Here is a 27,854-nt window from a genome sequence, read left to right on the forward strand (position 1 = left end):
ACACACTGAAACACCAGGAACCAACTAAATACAACAGGATATAACACACTGAAACACCAGGAACAAACTAAATACAGCAGGATATAACACACTGAAACACCAGGAACAAACGGGACAGTCTCTGTATCTCACACACACACCACACACACACGCCCTCTGCTGTTAATTAAGAGAGTAGCAACAGCACAAACCCATCAGTGCTTTTAATTCCTACATATACTGTTCATCCTTGACAGAGCTAGCTGCAGTATGGATGAGCTACTGTATTGTGAGTCTATGGCTGTGGCCTTGAGCAGTAGGCAGAACACTCATTAAAGGCAGTATCTGAGGCCTCTGTAGTCTCTCTACATGAAGGATATAGAAGTGGGGGTCAGCCGCGTTTCAGAGATTGTTTTGTCTCCCGACATCGCCTCTCTCTCTGACGCAACAGTTGGAAGTCGAAGGCTGAGTTGAAACTGGAATAGCTCTGTTAGGCCTGTTTTGTTTGTTACTTACTGCAGGACTGTGGAAATAAAAGCTGTCCGTCTCTCCTCTCATACTTTCTCTCTCTCCCTCCCCATCCCTCTTTCTCTCTCTCTCCCTCCCCATCCCTCTTTCTCTCTCTCTCCCTCCCCATCCCTCTTTCTCTCTCTCTCTCTCTCTCCCCATCCCTCTTTCTGTCTCTCCGTCCCTCCTATAGGGTCTGTGTCATGTGTTGAGGAAAGAGGGATGGAAGTTTCTGCTGGGCTACTTCCCCTGGGAGAGCACCCAGGAGGAGAGGAGTCGTCTGACCGAGAGGAAAACGTAAGAGACACTCCTACTCATTAGGAGACTGGGAGCTCCTCCGTGGTTGACACGTGCTCTCTGTCAGATCTGCATCATAACAGCACTGTTGATATAATACTAGGACAGGAAAACCCAACAACTCTCACTTCATGTTGTCTTTGTGCTCGTAGAGAGATCTTCACAACGTTTTATGAATCAGTACGCTTTACATTTACAAGTAATATGACTTGTATTTAAGAATGACTAATACATTTCAGTTTGAAAACAAATGTTGCTGTTCAGATGGCGTTGAGGGCACTGTGTGAAGAGAGTACTAGTTCTCATAGCACAGCACCCGGTTATGTTGAAAACCAGCTGAAGGGAAGTGGTCCATACTATTCTGTTTAAACGCCACACAGTCAACACACCCTGAATGAGGGCTGGGAATTGTCAGGGACCTCACGATACGATATGATGACGATACGATATGATCACGATACGATATGATTACGATATGATCACGATACGATATGATCACGATACAATATGATTACGATATGATCACGATACGATATGATCACGATATGATCACGATACTTGTGTGCTGATTCTATATGTATTACGATTCGATATTTGCGATTTGATGTTCCAGACATATTGCTAACTAATTGTCTTTTTGATCAGTCATGGAAATAACTACTGAAAACACATTGGGTCGCTATTTAAAGGTACAATGCAACTGTTTTTTTTGTTGTCTCAATATCAAATTATTTCTGGGAAGCAATGATGTACCTTACTGTGATTGTTTTAAATTAAATTGGGCATAAAGAAACCAAAAAAAAATATTCTCAAGCAAGAATTTAGCCAGGACGTTCTGGAAGTAGTCTGAGTGAGGGGAAAACTGAAAACGAGCTGTTATTGGCAGAGAGGTTTGGAACTCTCTATCTTATTGGTCTATTAACTAATTTAAGGCCAAAACTCCATCCCACCAAGACAGGCTGAAATTTCAGACGGTCTTTTCAAACAGCTCTTACACTAAAATAGCATTATAATTTTCACAATATTATTCCAACTTCAAAATCAAGTTTTTGACTGCACTGGGCTTTTAAAAAGAAGATAGAGAACAAGCTATAGGACAAAATACCAGTGTTTTGGCACAGGTAAAGTGAACTAGCGCTAGCTAACACTACCTAGCAAAATCTAAAAATAGATACATTTATATATTTTTTACTTGGAGTCAAGGTATCTATAATATGGTCCAAAGTAATATTGCGATATGTAACTCGATTCTTTTCCCTCTATCACCTAATGTAATGTGAAATATTTCCTGTCGTCTCACTCCTTTACTTTCCTCTCTTTCCTCAGGGATGAGTACTTATTCCCTCTTTACTTTCCTCTCTTTCCTCAGGGATGAGTACTTATTCCCTCTTTACTTCTTTCCGTCTCTTTCCTCAGGGATGATATTATTTCCCTCTTTACTTTCCTTCTCTCATCCTCTTTCCTCAGGGATGAGTACTTATTCCCCTCTCTTTCTCATCCTCTTTCTTCTCATCCTCTTTCCTCAGGGATAAGTACTTATTCCCTCTTTCTCATCCTCTCTTCTCATCCTCTTTCCTCAGGGATAAGTACTTATTCCCCTTTCTTTCCTCTCTTTCCTCAGGGATGAGTACTTATTCCCCCTCTCCTCATCATCTTCCTCAGGGATAAGTACTTATTCCCTCTTACTTTCCTCTCTTTCCTCAGGGATGAGTACTTTTTTCCCTCTCTTCTCATCCTCTTTCCTCAGGGATAAGTACTTATTCCCCCTCTCTCTCATCCTCTTTCCTCAGGATGAGTACTTATTCCCCTCTCTCCTCATCCTCTTTCCTCAGGGATGAGTACCTTATTCCCCCTCTCTCCTCATCCTCTTTCCTCAGGGATGAGTACTTATTCCCCCTTCTCCTCATCCTCTTTCTCAGGGATGAGTACTTATTCCCCCTCTTCTTCTCATCCTCTTTCCTCAGGGATGAGTACTTATTCCCCTCTCTCCTCATCCTCTTTCCTCAGGGATGAGTACTTATTCCCCTCTCTCCTCATCCTCTTTCCTCAGGGATGAGTACTTATTCCCCCTCTCTCCTCATCCTCTTTCCTCAGGGATGAGTACTTATTCCCCCCCCTCTCTCCTATCCTCTTTCCTCAGGGATGAGTACTTATTCCCCCTCTCTTCTCATCCTCTTTCCTCAGGGATGAGTACTTATTCCCCCTCTCTCCTCATCCTCTTTCCTCAGGGATGAGTACTTATTCCCCCTCTCTTCTCATCCTCTTTCCTCAGGGATGATACTTATTCCCCCTCTCTCCTCATCCTCTTTCCTCAGGGATGAGTACTTATTCCCCTCTTCTCATCCTCTCTCAGTTCCTCTTCTCCTCAGGGATGAGTACTTATTCCCCCTCTCTCCTCATCCTCTTTCCCAGGGATGAGTACTTATTCCCCCTCTCTCTCATCCTCTTTCCTCAGGGATGAGTACTTATTCCCCTCTCTCCTCATCCTCTTTCCTCAGGATGAGTACTTATTCCCCTCTCTCCTCATCCTCTTTCCTCAGGGAGAGTACTTATTCCCCCTCTCTCCTATCTCTTTCCTCAGGGATGAGTACTTATTCCCCCTCTCTCCTCATCCTCTTTCCTCAGGGATGAGTACTTATTCCCCTCTCTCCTCATCCTCTTCCTCAGGGATGAGTACTTATTCCCCTCTCTCCTCATCCCTTTCTCAGGGATAGTACTTATTCCCCTCCTCCTCATCCTCTTTCCCTCAGGGATGAGTACTTATTCCCCCTCTCTCCTCATCTCTTTCCTCAGGGATGAGTACTTATTCCCCTCTCTCCTCATCCTCTTTCCTCAGGGATGAGTACTTTTTCCCTCTCTCCTCATCCTCTTTCCTCAGGGATGAGTACTTATTCCCCTCTCTCCCTCATCCTCTTTCCTCAGGATGAGTACTTATTCCCCCTCTCTCCTCATCCTCTTTCCTCAGGATGAGTACTTTATTCCCCCTCTCTCCTCATCCTCTTTCCTCAGGATGAGTACTTATCCCCTCTCTCCTCACCTCTTTCCTCAGGGATGAGTACTTATTCCCCTCTCTCCTCATCCTCTTTCCTCAGGGATGAGTACTTATCCCCCTCTCTCCTCATCCTCTTTCCTCAGGGATGAGTACTTATTCCCCCCTCTCTCTCATCCTCTTTCCTCAGGGATGAGTACTTATTCCCCTCTCTCCTCATCCTCTTTCCTCAGGGATGAGTACTTATTCCCCCTCTCTCCTCATCCTCTTTCCTCAGGGATGAGTACTTATTCCCCCTCTCTCTCATCCTCTTTCCTCAGGGATGAGTACTTATTCCCCCTCTCTTCTCATCCTCTTTCCTCAGGGATGAGTACTTATTCCCCCTCTCTTCTCATCCTCTTTCCTCGGGATGAGTACTTATTCCCCTCTCTTCTCATCCTCTTTCTCAGGGATGAGTACTTATTCCCCCTCTCTTCTCATCCTCTTTCCTCAGGGATGAGTACTTATTCCCCCTCTCTTCTCATCCTCTTTCCTCAGGATGAGTACTTATCCCCCTCTCTTCTCATCCTCTTTCCTCAGGGATGAGATACTTATTCCCCCTCTCTCCTCATCCTCTTTCCTCAGGGATGAGTACTTATTCCCCCTCTCTCCTCATCCTCTTTCCTCAGGGATGAGTACTTATTCCCCCTCCTTCTCATCCTCTTTCCTCAGGGATGAGTACTTATTCCCCCTCTCTCCTCATCCTCTTTCCTCAGGGATGAGTACTTATTCCCCTCTCTCCTCATCCTCTTTCCTCAGGGATGAGTACTTATTCCCCCTCTCTCCTCATCCTCTTTCCTCAGGGATGAGTACTTATTCCCCCTCTCTCCTCATCCTCTTTCCTCTAGGATGAGTACTTATTCCCCCTCTCTCCTCATCCTCTTTCCTCAGGGATGAGTACTTATTCCCCTCTCTCCTCATCCTCTTTCCTCAGGGATGAGTACTTATTCCCCCCTCTCTCCTCATCCTCTTTCCTCAGGGATGAGTACTTATTCCCCTCTCTCCTCATCCTCTTTCCTCAGGGATGAGTACTTATTCCCCCTCTCTCCTCATCCTCTTTCCTCAGGGATGAGTACTTATTCCCCTCTCTCCTCATCCTCTTTTCCTCAGGGATGAGTACTTATCCCCCTCTCTCCTCATCCTCTTTCCTCAGGGATGAGTACTTATCCCTCTCTCTCTCATCCTCTTTCCTCAGGGATGAGTACTTATTCCCCCTCTCTCCTCATCCTCTTTCCTCAGGGATGAGTACTTATTCCCCTCTACCTCCTCATCCTCTTTCCTCAGGGATGAGTACTTATTCCCCCTCTCTTTCCTCATCCTCTTTCCTCAGGGATGAGTACTTATTCCCCTTCTCTTCTCATCCTCTTTCCTCAGGGATGAGTACTTATTCCCCCTCTCTCCTCATCCTCTTTCCTCAGGGATGAGTACTTATTCCCCCTCTCTCCTCATCCTCTTTCCTCAGGGATGAGTACTTCCGTATGAAGCTCCAGTGGAAGTCAGTGAGTGAGGAGCAGGAGAAACACAACAGCATGTTTAGAGACCACAGGAGTCTAATAGGTAATCACCATCTTCATCATCATCACTAATAACAGAATGTTAGTTAGGAGTCTAATAGGTCATCTTCGTCATCATCATCACTCTGTCTGGGGTTGTTGGGGAAGCCAGAAGCCAGTTTTCCCTTCTAACCGATGGACAATAGTTGTATTCTATTTGATTCTATTGGTCTGACAGTAGGATGGTTACGTGGTTTGAACAATGGGCACTGTGACAAACAGGAGACCTTTCCAATATGTTAATGAGTTAGACTCCTTGTTCCAACAGTCTGTCAGCAACTTAACTCTTCCCCCCCCACACAGCCAGTGAAGAACAAAAGTTGGCCACATTTGTCCGGGTCTGAACCCCAAACTGCTCAGCAAAACCATTTGAAACAAAGTGTGACACCTTTCCTAGTTTAGCTACTTGAAGTCTGAGCTGAGACTGGAATCAATCTGGCTCCCATCGGATCAACCCCGTGTTTTATTTATTCAATATTCCATCAGCGTCGTCAGCCTGTAGAACCCAGCCCCGTGGCTGCGTCCCAATTGACATCTTATACCCTGTATATAGTGCACTACTTTTGACCTGAGCCCTATGTGCACTAAATAGGCAGTAGGTTGTCATTTGGGACAGGGCCCATGTCAGCCAGGTAATGGGATCTCATCTCCTCCTGATCGTTGAGGAATGATCCATACTGGATCTGGCTGGCTCCTCAATGGACTTGGCATTTCTGTTCTCTCCGTCTCGTTATTCTCTCTCTCTCCCTCTCTGAGTCGCTCCCCCCTTCTATTCAAAGGATTGAAATTAGGCTCCGGTTGTAACAGGGTTAGAGTTGTGTGCTCTCTGTAAATGTCAGCTGAAATGAATATGGAAATGAGCGGCGGCTGGCACGGAGAAATGCTGAACTGTTTGAAGTGCTGCTGGTTTCATTTCTGATTTCAACTCCTGGTAGTAAACTTTATGTCTGAGGACAATCGGGCAGACCAGACCAGTGGTGAAGTCGGGGCCTGTATTCATAAAGCGTCTCTGAGTTGGGATGCTGATCTACGATCAGGTTCCTTCTGTCCATGTCATCTGACCCTCCTGTTATTTATGAATACTGGTGGCTGTTAGTTCCCTCTGCAGAGAAAGACCCTCCTATTCTTTATGAATACTGGTGGCTGTTAGTTCCCTTTACAGAGAAAGACCCTCCTATTCTTTATGAATACTGGTGGCTGTTAGTTCCTCTACAGAGAGAAGACCCTCCTATTCTTTATGAATACTGGTGGCTGTTAGTTTCCCTCTAGCAGAGAAAGACCCTCCTATTCTTTATGAATACTGGTGGCTTGTTAGTTTCCCTCTGCAGAGAAAGACCCTCCTATTCTTTATGATACCTGGTGGCTTGTTAGTTCCCTGCTACAGAGAAAGACCCTCCTGTTCTTTATGAATACTGGTGGCTGTTAGTTCCTCTACGAGAAGACCTCCTATTCTTTATGAATACGGTGGCTGTTAGTTCCTCTACAGAGAAAGACCCTCCTATTCTTTATGAATACGTGGTGGCTGTTAGTTCCTCTACAGAGAAGACCCTCCTATTCTTTATGAATACTGGTGGCTGTTAGTTCCTCTACAGAGAAAGACCCTCCTATTCTTTATGAATACTGGTGGCTGTTAGTTCCCTTTACAGAGAAAGACCCTCCTGTTCTTTATGAATACTGGTGGCTGTTAGTTCCCTCTACAGAGAAAGACCCTCCTATTCTTTATGATACTGGTGGCTGTTAGTTCCCTCTACAGAGAAAGACCCTCCTGTTCTTTTATGAATACTGGTGGCTGTTAGTTCCCTCTACAGAGAAAGACCCTCTATTCTTTATGAATACTGGTGGCTGTTAGTTCCCTCTACAGAGAAAGACCTTCCTATTCTTTACGAATACTGGTGGCTGTTAGTTCCCTCTACAGAGAAAGACCCTCCTATTCTTATGAATACGGTGGCTGTTAGTTCCCTCTACAGAGAAGACCCTCCTATTCTTTATGAATACTGGTGGCTGTTAGTTCCCTCTACAGAGAAAGACCCTCCTATTCTTTATGAATACTGGTGGCTGTTAGTTCCCTCTACAGAGAAAGACCCTCCTATTCTTTATGAATACCGGTGGCTGTTAGTTCCCTCTACAGAGAAAGACCCTCCTATTCTTTATGAATACCGGTGGCTGTTAGTTCCCTCTACAGAGAAAGACCCTCCTATTCTTTATGAATACGGTGGGCTGTTAGTTCCCTCTACAGAGAAAGACCCTCCTATTCTTTATGAATACTGGTGGCTGTTAGTTCCCTCTACAGAGAAAGACCCTCCTATTCTTTATGAATACTGGTGGCTGTTAGTTCCCTCTACAGAGAAAGACCCTCCTATTCTTTATGAATACTGGTGGCTGTTAGTTCCTCTACAGAGAAAGACCCTCCTATTCTTTATGAATACTGGGTGGCTGTTAGTTCCCTCTACAGAGAAAGACCCTCCTATTCTTTATGAATACCGGTGGCTGTTAGTTCCCTCTACAGAGAAAGACCCTCCTATTCTTTATGAATACCGGTGGCTGTTAGTTCCCTCTACAGAGAAAGACCCTCCTATTCTTTATGATACTGGTGGCTGTTAGTTCCCTCTACAGAGAAAGACCCTCCTATTCTTTATGAATACCGGTGGCTGTTAGTTCCCTTTACAGAGAAAGACCCTCCTATTCTTTATGAATACTGGTGGCTGTTAGTTCCCTTTACAGAGAAAGACCCTCCTATTCTTTATGAATACTGGTGGCTGTTAGTCCTGTTACAGAGAAGACCCTCCTATTCTTTATGAATACCGGTGGCTGTTAGTTCCCTTACAGAGAAAGACCCTCCTGTTCTTTATGAATACTGGTGGCTGTTAGTTCCCTCTACAGAGAAAGACCCTCCTATTCTTTATGAATACCGGTGGCTGTTAGTTCCCTCTACAGAAGAAAGACCCTCCTATTCGTTATGAATACTGGTGCTGTTAGTTCCCTCTACAGAAGAAGACCCTCCTATTCTTTATGAATACTGGTTAGTTCCCTCTACAGAGGAAGAAGTAAACAGGACAGAAACTTTGTCAGTCCGTCACGATGGATGGTGTAAATTACATTTTACATTTACATTTAAGTCATTTAGCAGACGCTCTTTATCCAGAGCGACTTACAAATTGGTAAATTCTACATCTATATATTTAGTCTGTTATTGTCTGTGTTGTAACCCTGTAGCAGCACCGTTTCACTGAGTCAAATCCTCTACATCCAAATGTATTTGGTGAATAAAGGGGATTCTGAGGCCTGTGACTGTGTTGATTTCCTCCACAGAGAAACGTGAACAGGACAGACAGGACCAACACTTTCTATGAAGGACCAGACAACCAGGACTGATTCTGCTGCACGATGTCCTCATGACCTACTGCATGTATGACTTTGACCTGGGTAAGACCACGCTTGTCCTACTGCATGACTTTGACCTGGGTAAGACCACGCTTGTCATACTGAATGACTTTGACCTGGGTAAGACCACGCTTCTCATACTGAATGACTTTGACCTGGGTAAGACCACGCTTTGTCATACTGAATGACTTTGACCTGGGTAAGACCACGCTTGTCATACTGAATGACTTTGACCTGGGTAAGACCACGCTTGTCATACTGAATGATTTTGACCTGGGTAAGACCACGCTTGTCATACTGAATGACTTTTGACCTGGGTAAGACCACGCTTGTCATTCTGAATGACTTTGACCTGGGTAAGACCACGCTTGTTATACTGAATGACTTTGACCTGGTAAGACCACGCTTGTCATACTGAATGACTTTGACCTGGGTAAGACCACGCTTGTCATTCTGAATGACTTTGACCTGGGTAAGACCCCGCTTGTCATACTGAATGACTTTGACCTGGGTAAGACCACGCTTGTCATACTGAATGACTTTGACCTGGGTAAGACCACGCTTGTCATACTGAATGACTTTGACCTGGGTAAGACCACGCTTGTTATACTGAATGACTTTGACCTGGGTAAGACCACGCTTGTCATACTGAATGACTTTGACCTGGGTAAGACCACGCTTGTCATACTGAATGACTTTGACCTGGGTAAGACCACGCTTGTCATACTGAATGACTTTGACCTGGGTAAGACCACGCTTGTCATACTGAATGACTTTGGCCTGGGTAAGACCACGCTTGTCATACTGAATGACTTTGACCTGGGTAAGACCACGCTTGTCATTCTGAATGACTTTGACCTGGGTAAGACCACGCTTGTCATACTGAATGACTTTGACCTGGGTAAGACCACGCTTGTCATTCTGAATGACTTTGACCTGGGTAAGACCACGCTTGTCATTCTGAATGACTTTGACCTGGGTAAGACCACGTCATACTACATGTACTCAGCCTCTACTGGGTCGTAACTGAGGATTCACCAACAATAAATACTACATGCCACTCAGCACCAGATGTGATCAGTGAGGCTGCTGAGGGAGGACGGCTCATCATAATGGCTGGAACGGGAGTGAATGGAATGCATCAAACACCTGGAAACATCAAACACCTTTGATGTATTTGATACCATTCCACTGATTCCGCTCCAGTCAGTGACACGAGCCAGTCCTCCCTGATTAAGGTGCCACCAACCTCCTGTGGTCAAGATTGTGTTGGTATGAAAGCTCTCCAGAACTGTTTCAAATCCTCTCTGTCACCACCAGGCTTTGATTGACTGACTGACTGACTGACTGGCTGACTGACTGGCTGGCAGACTGGCTGACTGACTGGCTGACTGACTGGCTGACTGACTGACTGACTGACATATTGACTAAAGCGGGTTCTTTTCTCTCTGTCACCACCAGGCTTTGACTGACTGACTGGCTGGCTGGCTGGCTGGCTGGCTGCTGGCTGACTGACTGACTGGCTGGCTGGCTGGCTGGCTGGCTGGCTGGCTGGCTGGCTGACTGACTGACTGACTGACTGGCTGACTGACTGACTGACTGACAGCCTGGCTGACTGGCTGACTGGCTGGCTGGCTGACTGGCTGACTGACTGACTGGCTGGCTGACATATTGACTAAGCGGGTTCTGTTCTCTCTGTCACCAGGCTATGTCCAGGGTATGAGTGACCTGCTGTCTCCGATCCTCTATGTGATGGAGAACGAGGTGGACGCCTTCTGGGCTTTGTCTCCTTCATGGACCAGATGGTGAGACTGACAACATAGAACTAGATATACTAGAACAGACATAATGTAATAAGACCATAGAAATAGGCTTGATAAACTAGCAGGCACATAACCTTCTAGTGATTTGTCTCCTTCATGGACCAGATGGGTAAAAGGAGAACTTCTGAATCATTAGAACATACGTAACATAGAAATATATTTACTAGAATGGACAAAGCCCCTCAGACCAAAGCAAATTAAATGAGGATGTCCATTCTAGTCAGTCCATGTCTGTGGGTGAGACCTTCACTGACCTCTGTGTAAGAAGTATATGACAGCACAGTTCTTCCTGTTTAACGAGAGAGGGAGGCCAACTAGGGAAGTGTTGGTAGAGTGTGACCTGATTACCTGACCACGCTGGGTTCCCATGGTGCATTTCACAAAGGATGCATCCAGACCACTCTCTCACAGCCTCCACCAATAGCTGAGCAGAGCCCTCGCGCTTTTTGATGTCACTCCAGCTCCATGATTTGTGTTCTGAATTCATTTTTTCTGTCTTATTATCCAACCTATTACAACACCATCCAGCTTCCTGTCTGTTACAACACTGTCCAGCTTCCTGTCTTCTGTTACAACACTGTCCAGCTTCCTGTCTTCTGTTACAACACTGTCCAGCTTCCTGTCTTCTGTTACAACACCATCCAGCTTCCTGTCTGTTACACACTGTCCAGCTTCCTGTCTTCTGTTACAACACTGTCCAGCTTCCTGTCTTCTGTTACAACAACATCCAGCTTCCTGTCTTCTGTTACAACAACGTCCAGCTTCCTGTCTTCTGTTACAACACTGTCCAGCTTCCTGTCTTCTGTTACAACACTGTCCAGCTTCCTGTCTTCTGTTACAACACTGTCCAGCTTCCTGTATTCTGTTACAACACTGTCCAGCTTCCTGTCTTCTGTTACATCACTGTCCAGCTTCCTGTATTCTGTTACAACACTGTCCAGCTTCCTGTCTTCTGTTACAACAACTGTCCAGCTTCCTGTCTTCTGTTACAACACTGTCCAGCTTCCTGTCTTCTGTTACAACACTGTCCAGCTTCCTGTTTCTGTTACAACACTGTCCAGCTTCCTGTCTTCTGTTACAAACTGTCCAGCTTCCTGTCTTCTGTTACGACAACGTCCAGCTTCCTGTCTTCTGTACGACAACGTCCAGCTTCCTGTCTTCTGTTACAAACGTCCAGCTTCTGTCTCTGTTCCGACAACGTTCCAGCTTCCTGTCTTCTGTTACGACAACGTCCAGCTTCCTGTCTTCTGTTACGACAACGTCCAGCTTCCTGTCTTGTTACGACAACGTCCAGCTTCCTGTCTTCTGTTACGACAACGTCCAGCTTCCTGTCTTCTGTTACGACAACGTCCAGCTTCCTGTCTTCTGTTACGACAACGTCCAGCTTCCTGTCTTCTGTTACGACAACGTCCAGCTTCCTGTCTTCTGTTACGACAACGTCCAGCTTCCTGTCTTCTGTTACGACAACGTCAGCTTTCCTGTCTTCTGTTACGACACCGCCCAGCCTCCCGTCTGTTCTCTGTTACGACACCATCCTGTTTCCTCTATTCTTACCTCCACATAGCTGCTGAAGTCATTTAAAGGGGGTTTTGTGTTCATTAACCATTCATAGCTTTATAGATACTGTAGCCCAGGGCTGGTCTACTCTGGTAAACAGCCACACACACACACACACCACACACACAGAGGTTAGGGTAAACAGCAATCATGTTATTATTACTCGGCTGAATGGTCTTGTACCTGACAGACCCTTGTTATTCAAAGGAAACCCAAAAGACCATGTCATCTCCAGCACTGTAGCTGTCATCCCACCCATTAATACATTAAACACGGCTACATCAGGTTATTGATTTAAACACCTGCCACATAGCAACTTGTTAGTGAGGAAGGTAAAAGGAAAGCTGGAGATTGAGGAGTAGAGAGCATCAATATGGTGTTATGTGACTGGCTGGCTGGCTGAATGACTGGCTGGCTGGCCGACTGGCTGGCTGACTGAATGAATGGCTGGCTGGCTGAATGACTGGCTGGCTGGCCGACTAGCCAGCAGACAATGACTGGCTGGCTGGTTGAATGACTGGCTGGCTGAATGACTGGCTGGCTGACTGGCTGGCTGAATGACTGGCTGGCTGAATGACTGGCTGACTGAATGACTGGCTGACTGATGACTGGCTGGCTGGCCGACTGGCTGGCTGACCGGCTGGCTGGCTGGCTGAATGACTGGCTGACTGAATGACTGCTGACTGAATGACTGGCTGGCTGGCCGACTGGCTGGCTGACCGGCTGGCTGGCTGGCTGAATGACTGGCTGGCTGAATGACTGGCTGGCTGGCTGGCTGGCTGACTGAATGACTGACTGGCTGACTGAATGACTGACTGGCTGGGCTGACTGAATGGACTGGCTGGCTGGCCGGACAGGCTGGCTGGCTGAATGACTGGCTGGCTGAATGACTGGCTGAATGACTGGCCGACTAGCCGGCAGACTGAATGGCTGGCTGGCCGACAGGCCGATTGACTGGCCGACTGTCATCAACATGTTGTTGCTTTAACAGCATCCCTAGTTCATCTGTCTGTATTACTGTATAAACTCTATATACAGCAGTATGTGGACACTCCTTCACATCAGTGGATTCGGCTATTTCAGCCACCCCCGTTTCTGACAGGTGTATAAAATTGAGCACACAGCCATGCAATCTCCATAAACAAACATTGGCAGTAGAATGGCCTTACTGAAGAGCTCAGTGACTTTCAACGTGGCACCTTCATAGGATGACACCTTTCCAACATGTCAGTTCGTTTAATTTCTGCCCTGCTAGAGCTGCCCCCGGTCAACTCTAAGTGCTGTTATTGTGAAGTGGAAATGTCTAGGAGCAACAACGGCTCAGCGTGCAAAGTGGTAGGCCACACAAGCTCACAGAACGGGACCGCCGAGTGCTGAAGCACGTAAAAATCATCACTCCTCGGGTTGCAACATTCACTACCGACTTCCAAAACTGCCTCTGGAAGAAACATCAGCACAAGAACTGTTCGTCGGGCTTCATGAAATGGGTTTCCATGGCTGAGCAGCCGCACACAAGCCTAAGATCACCATAACGTAATGCCAAGCGTTGGAAACGCATTGTCTGGAGTGATGAATCACACTTCATCTGGCAGTCCGACGGACGAATCTGGGATAGGCAGATGCCAAGATAACACTACCTGCTCCGTGCGTAGTGCCAACTGTAAAGTGTGGAGGAGGAGCTATAATGATCTGGGCTGTTTTTCATGGTTTCGGCGAGGCTCCATAGTTACAGCGAAGGGGAATCTAATGCTACAGCATACAATGACATTCTGGATGATTCTGTGCTTCCAACTTTGTGTTTCCAACAGTTTGGGGACGGCTCTTTCCTGTTTCAGCATGACAATGCCCCCGTGCACAAGGCGAGGTCCATATAGAAAGAAATGGTTTGTCAAGATCGGTATGGGAAGAACTTGACTGGCCTTCACGGGAGCCCTGACCTCAACCCCCAATCGAACACCTTTGGGATGAATTGGAACGCTGATTGCGAGCTAGGCCTAATCAGTGCCCGACCTCAGTAATGCTCTTGTGGCTGAATAAAATCAAGTCCCCCACAGCAATGTTCCAACATCTAGTGGAAAGCCTTCCCAGAAGAGTGGAGGCTGTTATAGCAGCTAAAGGGGGGACCAACTCCATGTTAATGCCCATGTTTTTGGAATGAGATGTTTGACCAGCAGGTGTCCACATAGTGTCGATCATGTCGTCTATATAGTGTAAATGTATTTCGATTCTGTCTACATTCTCAGCACCAGAACTTTGAGGAGCAGATGCAGGGTATGAAGACTCAGCTGATCCAACTCAGCACTCTGCTACGACTACTGGACCTGTCCTTCTGGAACTATCTGGGTGAGGGGAACACACACACACACACACACACACACACTGATATGACTACTGGACCTGTCCTTCTGGAACTATCTGGGTGAGGGGAACACACACACACACACACACACACACACACACTGCTATGACTACAGGACCTGTCCTTCTGTAACTACCTGGGTGAGGGGAACACACAAACAGGGCATGCTTAAAAAAAGAAAATCCTTACAGAAAATTAAGTTTAGCGTCCATTATTGGAGTCCGGGTAGTCCAGTCCCTGTCCAATGAATAACTCCCATTTACTACCATTTAGAATCCACAGAATAGAACGTTCACCGTGACAACGGATCACATTCATCCTCATCATAAGTGTACTAGATAATCATCTTGATCGAGCCAATGAAATATTACCCGTGTGATTTTTCTCTCTCAAGTGACGACGCCACATTTGTCTTCGAGAGAAAAACAAGAGTTTTTTCCAAGTTTGACTAAGTCTTCCTAATGAGATAAATATGGTGTGTTCTGTTTGGAAAGTCTTTCCTATTTGCTAGAGGTCGTAGAGGGCAGCTGCATCCCTAAACAGACCCTGATAAGTTTGTTTTGAATTAGGCTGTTTTAAATGCGGCTGGCGCTAACGCTGCAGTCTGATTGGGACGATGGTGATTTATCACCGCGTACTTTATAGTCATTAATTTTCTTGATTAATTTGGGCTCGCTCAGCCACCTTACTAAAACTGGTCTGCTGTTCGTTACCTCGCCGGATAACAACAACGGCTCCTCTGGAATTTAGAGACCTTCCAAGAACAATAAACTAAGTAAATTCAATAATATGTAAATGAAACGTGTTATTTATCGCTTTAATTTGAGCAGGAAAGGTTAGATTGAGGGCAGGAAGAGGATGACAGTGATGGACGTGATTGTCTTTTTGGGGGGTGTGGTGGGGGGGAGAAAGAAGAGATGGAGATGGGACGTAAAAGAGGCTTAAGGTCTATGATTGGTTGACTTTAATTTACGAGCCTCCACTTCCTCACTATTGATCTTCCTGCAGCTCCTTGATCAGAGATGCTCACAACTCTGACACGTTCAGAGTGGATTTAACCCTCTCAGGGATGGTTGGATCGATGCCAATGGCTTTTAAGCTCATGATGTCTAAAGACAATACCTCAGATGTTGTCGGGTTCCCTTCATTCTAACCTTATGATGTTGCAGAGGCTACCTGTACTTCTGCTAACCTCGTGTGTGTGTGTGTCCATCTTACAGTGGCCCAGGACTCTGGTCACCTGTACTTCTGCTTCCGCTGGCTCCTGATTCGCTTCAAGAGAGAACTGAGTTTCCCTGATGTCCTGCGTCTTTGGGAGGTGAGTCAGACATTTCAAGGCGTTTACCGTTAATCAATCGGCTGTTCTCTAATGATCGATCAGCCCACACAGTCAATCCAGCCAATCAATCAAAGAGACCAATCAGTCATTACAGTGAGCACTTGATCAATCACTGGCCTCTCTCTGTCCCCTGACTCTCTGGTCCTGCTGCTGCTCCTCCTCCTCCTCTTCTCCTGCTCCTCTTCCTCCTCTCTCTGTCCCCTGAATCTCTGGTCCTGCTGCTCCTCAGTCTCACCACCTCCTCTCTCTGTCCCCTGACTCTCTGGTCCTGCTCTCCTCCTCCTCCTCCTCTCTCTGTCCCCTGACTCTTCTGGTCCTGCTCTGCTCCTCCTCTCCTCCTCCTTCTCTCTGTCCCCTGACTCTCTGGTCCTGCTCTCCTTCTCTCTCCTCCTCTCTCTGTCCCTGACTCTCTGGTTCCTGTCTCTCCTCTCCTCCTCCTCTCTCTGTCCCTGACTCTCGGGTCCTGCTCTCCTCCTCCTCCTCTCTCTGTCCCCCTGACTCTCTGGTCCTGCTTCTCCTCCTCCTCTTCTCTCTCTGTCCCCTGACTCTCTGGTCCTGCTCTCCTCCTCCTCTTCCTCTCTCCTGTCCCCTGACTCTCTGGTCCTGCTCTCCTCCTCTCCTCCTCCTCCTCCTCTCTGTCCCTGACTCTCTGGTCCTGCTCTCCTCCTCCTCCTCCTCTCTCTGTCCCTGACTCTCTGGTCCTGCTCTCCTCCTCCTCCTCCTCCTCTCTCTGTCCCTGACTCTCTGGTCCTGCTCTCCTCCTCCTCCTCCTCTTTCTGTCCCCTGACTCTCTGGTCCTCCTCTCCTCCTCCCCCCCTCTCTCTGTCCCCTGACTCTCTGGTCGCTCTCCTCCTCCTCCTCCTCTCTCTGTCCCCTGACTCTCGTCCTGCTCTCCTCCTCCTCCTCTCTCTGTCCCCTGACTCTCTGGTCCTGCTCCCTCCTCCTCCTCCTCCTCCTCTCTCTGTCCCCTGACTCTCTGGTCTGCTCTCCTCCTTCCTCCTCCTCCTCCTCTCTCTGTCCCCTGACTCTCTGGTCCTGCTCTCCTCCTCCTCCTCTCCCCCTCCTCCTCTCTCTGTCCCCTGACTCTCTGGTCCTGCTCTCCTCCTCCTCCTCCTCCTCCTCTCTCTGTCCCCGACTCTCTGGTCCTGCTCTCCTCCTCTCCTCCTCCTCCTCCTCTCTCTGTCCCTGCCTCTCGTCCTGCTCTCCTCCTCCTCCTCCTCCTCTCTTCTGTCCCTGACTCTCTGGTCCTGCTCTCCTCCTCCTCTCTCCCTCCTCCTCCTCTCCCTCCTCCTCCTCTCTCGTTCCCCTGACTCTCTGTCCTGCTCTCCTCCTCCTCCTCCTCCTCTCTCTGTCCCCTGACTCTCTGGTCCTGCTCTCCTCCTCTCCTCCTCCTCTCTCTGTCCCTGACTCTCTGGTCCTGCTACTCCTCAGTCTCTCCTCCTCTTCGTCCTCTCTCTGTCCCCTGACTCTCTGGTCCTGCTGCTCCTCAGTCTCTCCTCTCTCCTCCTCCTCCTCTTCGCCTCCTCTCTCTGTCCCCTGACTCTCTGTCCTGCTGCTCCTCAGTCTCTCCTCCTTCTCCTCCTCCTAACTCCCGGAGATGAATCAGTAACCTGATTTAAAGGGCCCGTAGTTTAGTTTATTTCTATCATCTCTCCATTCGTCCAGAGGCATTGCGAGGAACACACGCCAATTAGCATTCATTTAATTATGTTTCACAGAATCACAACAATTAGTTTGATTTATCAGACATAATGATGCAGAACTGTAACACACACACACACACACACACACACAACACACACACACACACACACACACACACCCTGACTCTGATTGTCTCTGGGTTGGCTTCAGGTAATGTGGACTGGGCTGCCGTGCCAGAACTTCCACCTGCTGGTGTGCTGTGCCATCTGGACTCAGAGAAACACCAGATTATGGAGGAACAATACGGCTTCAATGAGATCCTCAAGGTGTGTGTTCTTACATGTTGTGTGTGTTCACTTGTATCTGTCTCTGTGTGTGTGCAAGGCTGGTTGGGTCAACATTATACTAAAATATGACCTGCCCTACATCCTATAATAAAAAGGGTCTTTTAACTCCTATCAGAGGAGAGTAGGAGAGGAGAGTGGGGGATGAGGAGGAGAGTGGGGGGAATGAGGAGAGGAGAGTGGGGGATGAGGAGGAGAGTGGGGGATGAGGAGGAGAGTGGGGATGAGGAGGAGAGTGGGGGATGAGGAGGAGAGAGTGGGGGATGAGGAGGAGAGAGTGGGGATGAGGAGGAGAGAGTGGGGGATGAGGAGGAGAGAGGTGGGGGATGAGGAGGAGAGAGTGGGGGATGAGGAGGAGAGGGGGGATGAGGAGGAGAGAGGGGGATGAGGAGGAGAGTGGGGGATGAGGAGGAGGGGAGAAGAGTGGGGGAGGAGAGGAGAGTGGGGGGGAGGAGAGGAGAGTGGGGGGGAAGGTGAGAGCGGGGACAGCACCACAGACACATTGATGTCTGGTCCCCTCTGTCTTTTAGTGGTGTTCAACCACTCTCTATTAAAAGTCTCCTCCATCTAAATGTAGGCTGGCAGAATTTGACTCCTCCTCCATCTAAATGTACTGATGACGGTCAATGAAAACCATAGAACTAGTTTTCCCCCCTGTTTTCTCAGTAGTGTATTGGGATTGTTTTAGTGCATGTTTAGTGTGTATATTGAAAATGACTAATGGCAGGTCTGGTAATCTCTCTAGAAATATAGGCTGATGTAATCTGGAGTTATCTTGGCTGTGTCATATACATGATGGCCTGTAAGGATGCATAGAACCATTTAAATCATTCAACATTTTACCTTGAGGTTACTTCCTGTTGTGATCACAGCTGTTCTTTCTGCAGTTGGTAGACAGCTAGTAGATGGTAACCATGGAGACCTTGCAGGCTCGATCTATCTATACAGTAGCTACAACACCAGGTGGGAGAGAGAGAGGGAGGGGGCAGTAGATAGAGAGTGGGGAGAGCGAGGGGGGGACTTTTAGGGAGTGAGGGAGAGAAAGTAGGAAGAGAGAGAGGGAAAGAGAGTGGGGAGAGAGAGAAACATGGAGAGAGAGAATGGGCTTTACACTGTGTTTTATGATGACTGAAGGAAGCAGTTAATTATCACCTAGCAGGAGCATGTGTTCTTCTAAGTAACAGGCTCTCACAGCCTAGTCGCATTACAACACACGTGTTATATCCACACAGAATACACTGTCTGGTTTGTGTTAAAGGAGTCAACTGAAAATGGTATTCAGTGTTGAAGTGTTTATCCGTGTCATCACTTTAGCACAGAGGGACGTGCAACTTCGATGGGGTGGGGGCCACCAAAAACATCTGTCCTCATCACGAGGGGCCGCAGTGGCTCGCTGGGCTGCATACCCACATCCATATCCACACATGCAGTCAGGGCTGGCTCTAGCATTGGAGGCCCTAAGCAACATTTTGTTGGGGGCCCCAGCCACCTTGCAGGCAACTTTTTTTAGCGGCCCCCCTCTTGAAAGCGGAGAGAAAAAGTTTTACACAATTCTACACATTTTGGATAGAAAGACATGTTTGTAGTGAGAGAGTAACTAACAGCCCCAAGTCGACCACAAGTTTTTATTTTTAATACATTTGCAAAAATTTCCAAACTGTTTTTTGTCATTATTTTATTTTTTTTGACCTTTTTATTTAACGAGGCAAGTCAGTTAAGAACAAATTCTTATTTTCAATGATGGCCTAGGAACAGTAGGTTAACTGCCTTGTTCAGGGGCAGAACGACAGATTTGTACCTTGTCAGCTTGGGGATTCGATCTTGCAACCTTTCGGTTACTAGTCCAACACTCTAACCACTAGGCTACCTGGCCTAACCACTAGGCTACCTGGCCTAACCACTAGGCTACCTGCTGCCCCATACAGTACCAGTCAAAAGTTTGGACACACCTACTCATTCAAGTGTTTTTCTTTATTTAATTTTTTTTTTTGTTCTACATTGTAGAATAATAGTGAAGACATCAAAACTATGAAATACCTCATATAGAATCATGTCGTAACCAAAATGGTGGATTGGAAATGATGCAGACAACTGCATTGATAGAAGCCACAATCTATCTGCAGTATTAAAGCTGATCTGCCCCCTAAAAATATATAAATATAATAATACTTCGCAATCAAATATTTGTTTTGATGACATGGTCTTATTGAGTGACTATCAAAAGGAGCATCAATATCACTGTGCACTTTCACCGCCCTGTGGCGTTCATCACTTATTTCATCTGTAGCCTAATAAACTGCACGGTTTCCCGAGTCGTAGTTGGAGGATCAGCCATCACGTGATTTGATGGTTATTATATCAATATTTGCGCATAAAGGCGTTTCCGCCGCCATTTCTCACAATACATTTTACCGAACAAATTGTGTCTTATTTATATAATTGTAACGAAACTTCCTGTTTCCATCATAGATGTTGTGATTTATTTATTTTTCAGTATGACTTTACTTGCATAAAATCTGTGGATGGAAACGTGGTTACTGACTGACATGAGAGAAACTGCTGATGTACAACCAAATGTATGAATGGCACCTTGTGTACCTCTCAACAGTGAGTCTCCGCCCCCCCAAAATACCTCTCAATCAGTGAGTTCCCCCCCCCCCCCCCAAATACCTCTCAACAGTGAGCCCCCCCCCCCCCCCCAATAATACCTCAACAGTGAGTTCCCACCCCCAAAATACCTCTCAACAGTGAGTTCCCCCCCCCCCCCCAATAATACCCCAACAGTGAGTTCCCCTCCCCCCAAAATACCTCTCAACAGTGAGTTCCCACCCCCAAAATACCTCTCAACAGTGAGTTCCCACCCCCCAAAATACCTCTCAACAGTGAGCCCCCCCCCCCAAATAATACCTCTCTAACAGTGAGTCCCCCCCCCCCCCCCAAAAAAATACATACACTACCGTTCAAACGTTTGGGATCACTTAGAAATGTCCTTGTTTTCGAAAGAAAAGCATATTTTTTTTGTCCATTTTAATATAACATCAAATTGATCAGAAATACGGTGTAGACATTGTTAATGTTGTAAATGACTATTGTAGCTGGAAACAGCAGATTTTTTTTTTTAGGGAATATCTACGTAGCTGTTAGGTTCTAATTCTGAGTTAAAACTCAACAGTCACTATGAAAGCTTTTAACCAGGTTTATTCTTCCCAGAGGGTCAACACAGCTGCATTAGACAAAGCCATGGTTTCACCCGTGGTAGTATACATACCCCACTATGGATGGAGTCTCCTCGTTATCGCCAAACATTGCATCATAGCCTGGCAGGGAGCTGAGTGATCTGGGCCTTAAACGGTTCCTCTTATCTGTACTGCCACGTGATCGTTTCCCCTCCACTCAGCTCCTTCCAAGCATTCATTCAAGCTCAGAAACCTATCAGTACCCCCTTTTTTGAACATCTGATATCATACACTTAGAAATTACTTTATAAATGGAAAAGCAATGATAATATAACACAAACAAAAAATAAACAACTCTCATTCACAGTGAGGTTTACAAACTCAGACTTATGGCCTCTGTTCTATGATCACACCAAACACTCTCATTTCCATTTATTACACAACACTGATAATAACTTGTCCACTGGAGCTGTTGACTTATGTTTCAACTTTCTCCTTCTGGTTCCTAAGAGAGTGATAGCACAAGACTTGCAAAGTAAATATAAACACCAAAGCACAACAGCATTAACAACGTGTTAAGTTATGCACAATTATATATGCATGACAACATGACATTTCCCACTCTCTCTTCGCCTGACTTTGTCTTCAGGACACTTTTCTGCTGGATTCCACAGAAATGAAAGCCCTAAAAAGCTGATAGGCAGGTCACCTGATAGGCAGGTGCGTTGGCCTAATCAACGCTACATCCTCTTGAGGTAACTCAGGACTGGATAGACTTTCACATTAATGCCTCCAACATGTTGTTTAGAGTACAATTACCCCACCATCTTAACTTTCATCTCATCCATTAACTTCTTACGGCTGAAATCCCGTTAAGGGGATCGATATGACAACAGCCAGTGAAAGTGCAGGGCGCCAAATTCAAACAACAGAAATCTCATAATTAAAATTCCTCAAACATACAAGTATTATACACCATTTTAAAGATAAACTTGTTAATCTCACCACAGTGTCCGATTTCAAAAAGGCTTTACGACGAAAGTACACCATCTGATTATGTTAGGTCAGCGCCTAGTCACAGAAAAACACAGCCATTTTCCAGCCAAAGAGAGGAGTCACAAAAAGCAGAAATAGAGATAAAATTAATCACTAACCTTTGATGATATTCATCAGATGGCACTCATAGGACTTCATGTTACACAATACATGTATGTAAATCTGAGTTTACATTGGCGCGTTATGTTCAGTAATGTTTTGCCTCCAAAACATCTGGTGATTTTGCAGAGAGCCACATCAATTTACAGGAATACTCATCATAAACGTTGATAAAAGATAAGTGTTAGGCATAGAATTAAAGATATACTTCTCCTTAATGCAACTGCTGTGTCAGATTTCAAAAAGACTTTATGGCAAAAGCACACCATGCGATAATCTGAGTACAGCGCTCAGCCACCACACAGATACCCGCCATGTTGTGGAGTCAACAAAAGTCTGAAATAGCGTTATAAATATTCACTTACCTTTGATCTTCATCGGAATGTTCCACAATAAATGTTAGTTTTGTTCGATAAAGTCCATAATTTATGTCCAAATACCTCCTTTTCTTTCGCACGTTTAGTCCAGTAATCCAAATGCACAACGCGCGAGAGCACTACATCCAGATAAAGTCAAAAAAGTTATATTACAGTTCGAAGAAACATGTCAAACGATGTATAGAATCAATCTTTAGGATGTTTTTATCATAACTTCAATACTGTTCCAACCGGACAATTCCTTTGTCTTTAGAAACTAAATGGAACAGAGCTCGCTCTCACATTCGCGCGCGTGACTTAGCTCATAGCATTCTGCAAGACCTGGTTCAAACAGCTCTTATTCGCTCCCCCTTCACAGTAGAAGCCTGAAACAAGGTTCTAAAGACTGTTGACATCTAGTGGAAGCCTTAGGAAGTGCAATCGGACCAAATTTACACTGCATCTTGGATAGGCAAAGACTTGAAAACCTACAAACCTCAGATTAACCACTTCCTGGTTTGATTTTTTTCTCAGAGTTTTGCCTGCCATATAAGTTCTGTTATACTCACAGACATCATTCAAACAGTTTTAGAAACTTCAGATTGTTTTCTATCTAAATATACTAACAAATTGCATATCTTAGCTTCTGGGCCTGAGTAGCAGGCAGTTTACTCTGGGCACCTTATTCATCCAAGCTACTTAATACTGCCCCCCAGCCATAAGAGTTTAACCAATAAAGCAGCTAACCCAACCCAACTATGGCGTTTAAAGTGGCTCCCAGACCCAACCCATCTGCGTGTCTACAGTGGAATCTAGTCTTTCTCTCTCATTAGCTCCACTTCCTCTGTCATGGCGTTTTCCAGACATGACGATCTTTACCGCTGCAGCTGCTGTAAGGAGTACTGTGTGGACCAGACCAACGCTGTCCCAACTGGTCCCGCCTGGTGTATCTTGATGTACACTCAATCTCCAGAATCCAGCACGTGTCCTCGGTTATCTCCTGCTCCTCATGTGCCTCTTTCACCTGGGAATATACACACTGCAACGCACCGGTCATTTCCTGATAACATAGACTCTCCCATAGTGGTCAGATCACTAATCTGTGAGGTGAATAACAGTCCCCAGTACTCCCATCGGTCCCCCAGTTACCAGCTACCAAGCCATGTGACATGAGTCCTCATAAACTGATATCCCAGCAATGATACTAAAGTAACCCCTGCTACTACTAACATGACCCCTGACCTTAACCTCCTTCACTTACTGTTACTACTAACATGACCTCCGACCTTAACCTCCTTCAAATACTGTTACTACTAACATGACCTCCGACCTTAACCTCCTTCACTTACTGTACTACTAACATGACCCCGACCTTAACCTCCTTAACTTACTGTTACTACTAACATGACCTCCGACCTTAACCTCCTTCAATTACTGTTACTACTAACATGACCCCTGACCTTAACCTCCTTAACTTACTGTTACTACTAACATGACCTCCGACCTTAACCCCTCCTTCACTTACTGTTACTACTAACATGACCCCTGACCTTAACCTCCTTAACTTACTGTTACTACTAACATGACCTCCGACCTTAACCTCCTTCAATTACTGTTACTACTAACATGACCTCCGACCTTAACCTCCTTCACTTACTGTTACTACTAACATGACCCCTGACCTTAACCTCCTTAACTTACTGTTACTACTAACATGACCTCCGACCTTAACCTCCTTCACTTACTGTTACTACTAACATGACCTCCGACCTTAACCTCCTTCAATTACTGTTACTACTAACATGACCTCCGACCTTAACCTCCTTCAATTACTGTTACTACTAACATGACCTCCGACCTTAACCTCCTTCACTTACTGTTACTACTAACATGACCTCCGACCTTAACCTCCTTCACTTACTGTTACTACTAACATGACCTCCGACCTTAACCTCCTTCACTTACTGTTACTACTAACATGACTCCGACCTTAACCTCCTTCACTTACTGTTACTACTAACATGACCCCTGACTATACCCTCCTTCACTTACTGTTACTACTAACATGACCTCCGACCTTAACCTCCTTCACTTACTGTTACTACTAACATGACCCCGACCTTAACCTCCTTCACTTACTGTTACTACAACATGACCTCTGACCTTAACCTCCTTCACTTACTGTTACTACTAACATGACCCCTGACTATACCCTCCTTCACTTACTGTACTACTAACATGACCCCTGACCTTAACCTCCTTCACTTACTGTTACTATTAACATGACCCCTGACCTTAACCTCCTTCACTTACTGTTACTACTAACATGACCCCTGACCTTAACCTCCTTCAATTACTGTTACTATTAACATGACCCTGACCTTAACCTCCTTAACTTACTGTTACTACTAACATGACCTCCGACCTTAACCTCCTTCACTTACTGTTACTACTAACATGACCTCCGACCTTAACCTCCTTAACTTACTGTTACTACTAACATGACCCCTGACCTTAACCTCCTTCACTTACTGTTACTACTAACATGACCTCCGACCTTAACCTCCTTCACTTACTGTTACTACTAACATGACCTCTGACCTTAACCTCCTCACTTACTGTTACTACTAACATGACCCCGACCTTAACCTCCTTCACTTACTGTTACTACAGCGACTGTCCTGAGAATAACTACTGCATGTAATCTGTCAAGTGTTCGCCGGCTGTTAGAAATGAGGAAGGAGAGTAATGACGTTGGACCTAACAACCTCACAGGTTTCTGGGAAATTTGACCATAGTGCTGAAATGCCAACACGATCTCTGCTACTGTCACCATGTCCTGGGTCTGTGCAATAGTCCCTATATTGGGCACAGTTAGCTGTCCTCCCTCTCCTACGAGCCATCTCCTGTCACAACATACACATTCTCTGTGGATGATACCATTCTATCACCCCCATCACATTCCATCCCACTTAACAGTCTGATGTAAACATTCTGTCTCAAACACAGCCTCATGTATACCTCACCTCCTGTAAACATTCTGTCTCAAACACAGGCCTCATGTACCTCACCTCCTGTAAACATTCTGTCTCAAACACAGGCCTCATGTACCTCACCTCCTGTAAACATTCTGTCTCAAACACAGGCCTCATGTACCTCACCTCCTGTAACATTCTGTCTCAAACACAGGCCTCATGTACCTCACCTCCTTTAAACATTCTGTCTCAAACACAGCCCTATGTATACCTCACCTCCTGTAAACATTCTGTCTCAAACACAGGCCTCATGTGTACCTCACCTCCTGTAAACATTCTGTTCAAACACAGGCCTCATGTGTACCTCACCTCCTGTAAACATTCTGTCTCAAACACAGGCCTCGTGTACCTCACCTCCGTAAATATCTGTCTCAACACAGGCCTCATGGACCTCACCTCCTGTAAACATTCTGTCTCAAACACAGGCCTCATGTATACCTCACCTCCTGTAAACATTCAGTCTCAAACACAGGCCTCAGGACCTCACCTCCTGTAAACATTCAGTCTCAAACACAGGCCTCATGTATCTCACCTCCTGCTACAGATACATTTACACATATATCATTCCATCTAACCCGTAATACAATAGTCACTACTCTAATGCACTATCACTACTCCTAATGCACTAGTCACTACATCCTAATGCACTAGTCACTACTCCTAATGCACTAGTCACTACTCCTAATGCCACTAGTCACTACTCCTAATGCACATAGTCACTACTCCTAATACACTAGTCACTACTCCTAATGCACTAGTCACTCCTTAATGCACTAGTCACTACTCCTAATACACTAGTCACTACTCCTAATCACTAGTCACTACCTAATGCACTAGTCACTACTCATAATGCACTAGTCACTACTCCTAATGCACTAGTCACTAATCCTAATGCACTAGTCACTACTCCTAATGCACTAGTCACTACTCCTAATGCACTAGTCACTACTCCAATGCACTAGTCACTACTCCTAACCACTAGTCACTACTCCTAATGCACTAGTCACTTATCCTCTAATGCACTAGTCACTACTCCTAATGCACTAGTCACTACTCCTAATGCACTAGTCACTACTCCTAAAATACACTAGTCACTACTCCTAGTACACTAGTCACTACTCCTAACGCACTAGTCACTACTCTAACGCACGTCACTACTCCTAACGCACTAGTCACTACTCCTAATGCACTAGTCACTACTCCTAATGCACTAGTCACTACTCCTAACGCACTAGTCACTACTCCTAACGCACTAGTCACTACTCCTAACGCCTAGTCACTACTCCTAACCACTAGTCACTACCCTAACGCACTAGTCACTACTCCTAATGCATAGTCACTACTCCTAATCACTAGTCACTACTCCTAATGCACTAGTCACTACTCCAATGCACTAGTCATTACTCCCAATGCACTAGTCACTACTCCTAATGCACTAGTCACTACTCCTAGTACACTAGTCACTACTCCTAGTACACTAGTCACTACTCCTAACACACTAGTCACTACTCCTAACACACTTCTACAGTTATAAACATGCCTAAAACATTCCTAAATCAATTAGGTCAATATACATCAGTTCCTCCTCTGGAACAATGATCAGTCTTTTGTTCCACGACACCTAAAAACATATTGACTTGAACAGGGAAGAGAGAAAGAGCCTGTTTAATAATTCACCCCACCCTTGATGCTACTAGGACTGTGGACAGAACCGTCCATCCGGTACGTTCTATGGTCATGTGATCCTGGTCTCCATGCCGTCTCCTTCATGTTCATCCTTGGGTGTTATCGCAAGACGCAGACTATGAACCTCGTATGCAATTAATTATACCGTATCATCCAGCAATCTCTATGTATTGATGCGATTTAACATTAATATTCTGATGACATGGTTAAGAAACCCAAGCTATCATCCAGTGAGTTCTCCAATACCTCCCTTTCGGAGGACACTTAAAGATAAGGTTTCTAGGGCCTTCCTGGGCCTAATACATTTTAGCAGTGTCCCCACGCCTCCAGTTTGAGAACAACTCTCTCTCGCTGAATCCTAACTAAAACATTTTATATATGAACCAACCCAAATGTAGAATGACAGTCCTTAGTGCTTTACTTTGAGTCTTCTGAACCTAGCACACATCAACCCGGTTAATATGTACATTTATAAACGGAACCTTTTATCGCCGGTAATAACTCTTCTCATTACAGCCCCCCTTTGACCCTGTTTTCCTGTCGCGAGTGGCCTGCTAATGAAAGATCGCTATCTCAATGCGTACTTAGTCTAAATTGTTTGCAGTGTGTAGACCTCCCTTCTCCCGGCACTAGCG

The 27,854-nt window shown here is 45.8% G+C and overlaps 1 long non-coding RNA gene and 1 pseudogene across 4 annotated transcripts; one reads left to right on the forward strand and one right to left on the reverse strand.

Annotated features, from left to right (window-relative positions):
* The window catches only part of LOC139026012 (TBC1 domain family member 15-like), a 77,914-nt pseudogene that overhangs the window by 44,169 nt on the left and 5,891 nt on the right, over nucleotides 1–27,854 (forward strand).
* LOC139026007 (uncharacterized) lies at nucleotides 24,131–25,100 on the reverse strand. 4 transcript variants are annotated; one of them, XR_011477715.1, is made up of 4 exons: nucleotides 24,974–25,100; nucleotides 24,655–24,711; nucleotides 24,525–24,568; nucleotides 24,131–24,217 (listed from the first exon to the last, which is right to left on the reverse strand). It is a non-coding gene; the product is annotated as an uncharacterized lncRNA (long non-coding RNA). The 4 variants fall into 4 exon arrangements; XR_011477714.1 differs by lacking the exon at nucleotides 24,131–24,217 and adding an exon at nucleotides 24,755–24,836 and having other exon boundaries at nucleotides 24,515–24,568; nucleotides 24,968–25,100; XR_011477713.1 differs by lacking the exon at nucleotides 24,131–24,217 and having other exon boundaries at nucleotides 24,515–24,568.

The sequence above is a fragment of the Salvelinus sp. IW2-2015 genome, unplaced genomic scaffold (assembly GCF_002910315.2).
Source record: "Salvelinus sp. IW2-2015 unplaced genomic scaffold, ASM291031v2 Un_scaffold3729, whole genome shotgun sequence".
Classification (NCBI taxonomy): Eukaryota; Metazoa; Chordata; class Actinopteri; order Salmoniformes; family Salmonidae; genus Salvelinus; species Salvelinus sp. IW2-2015.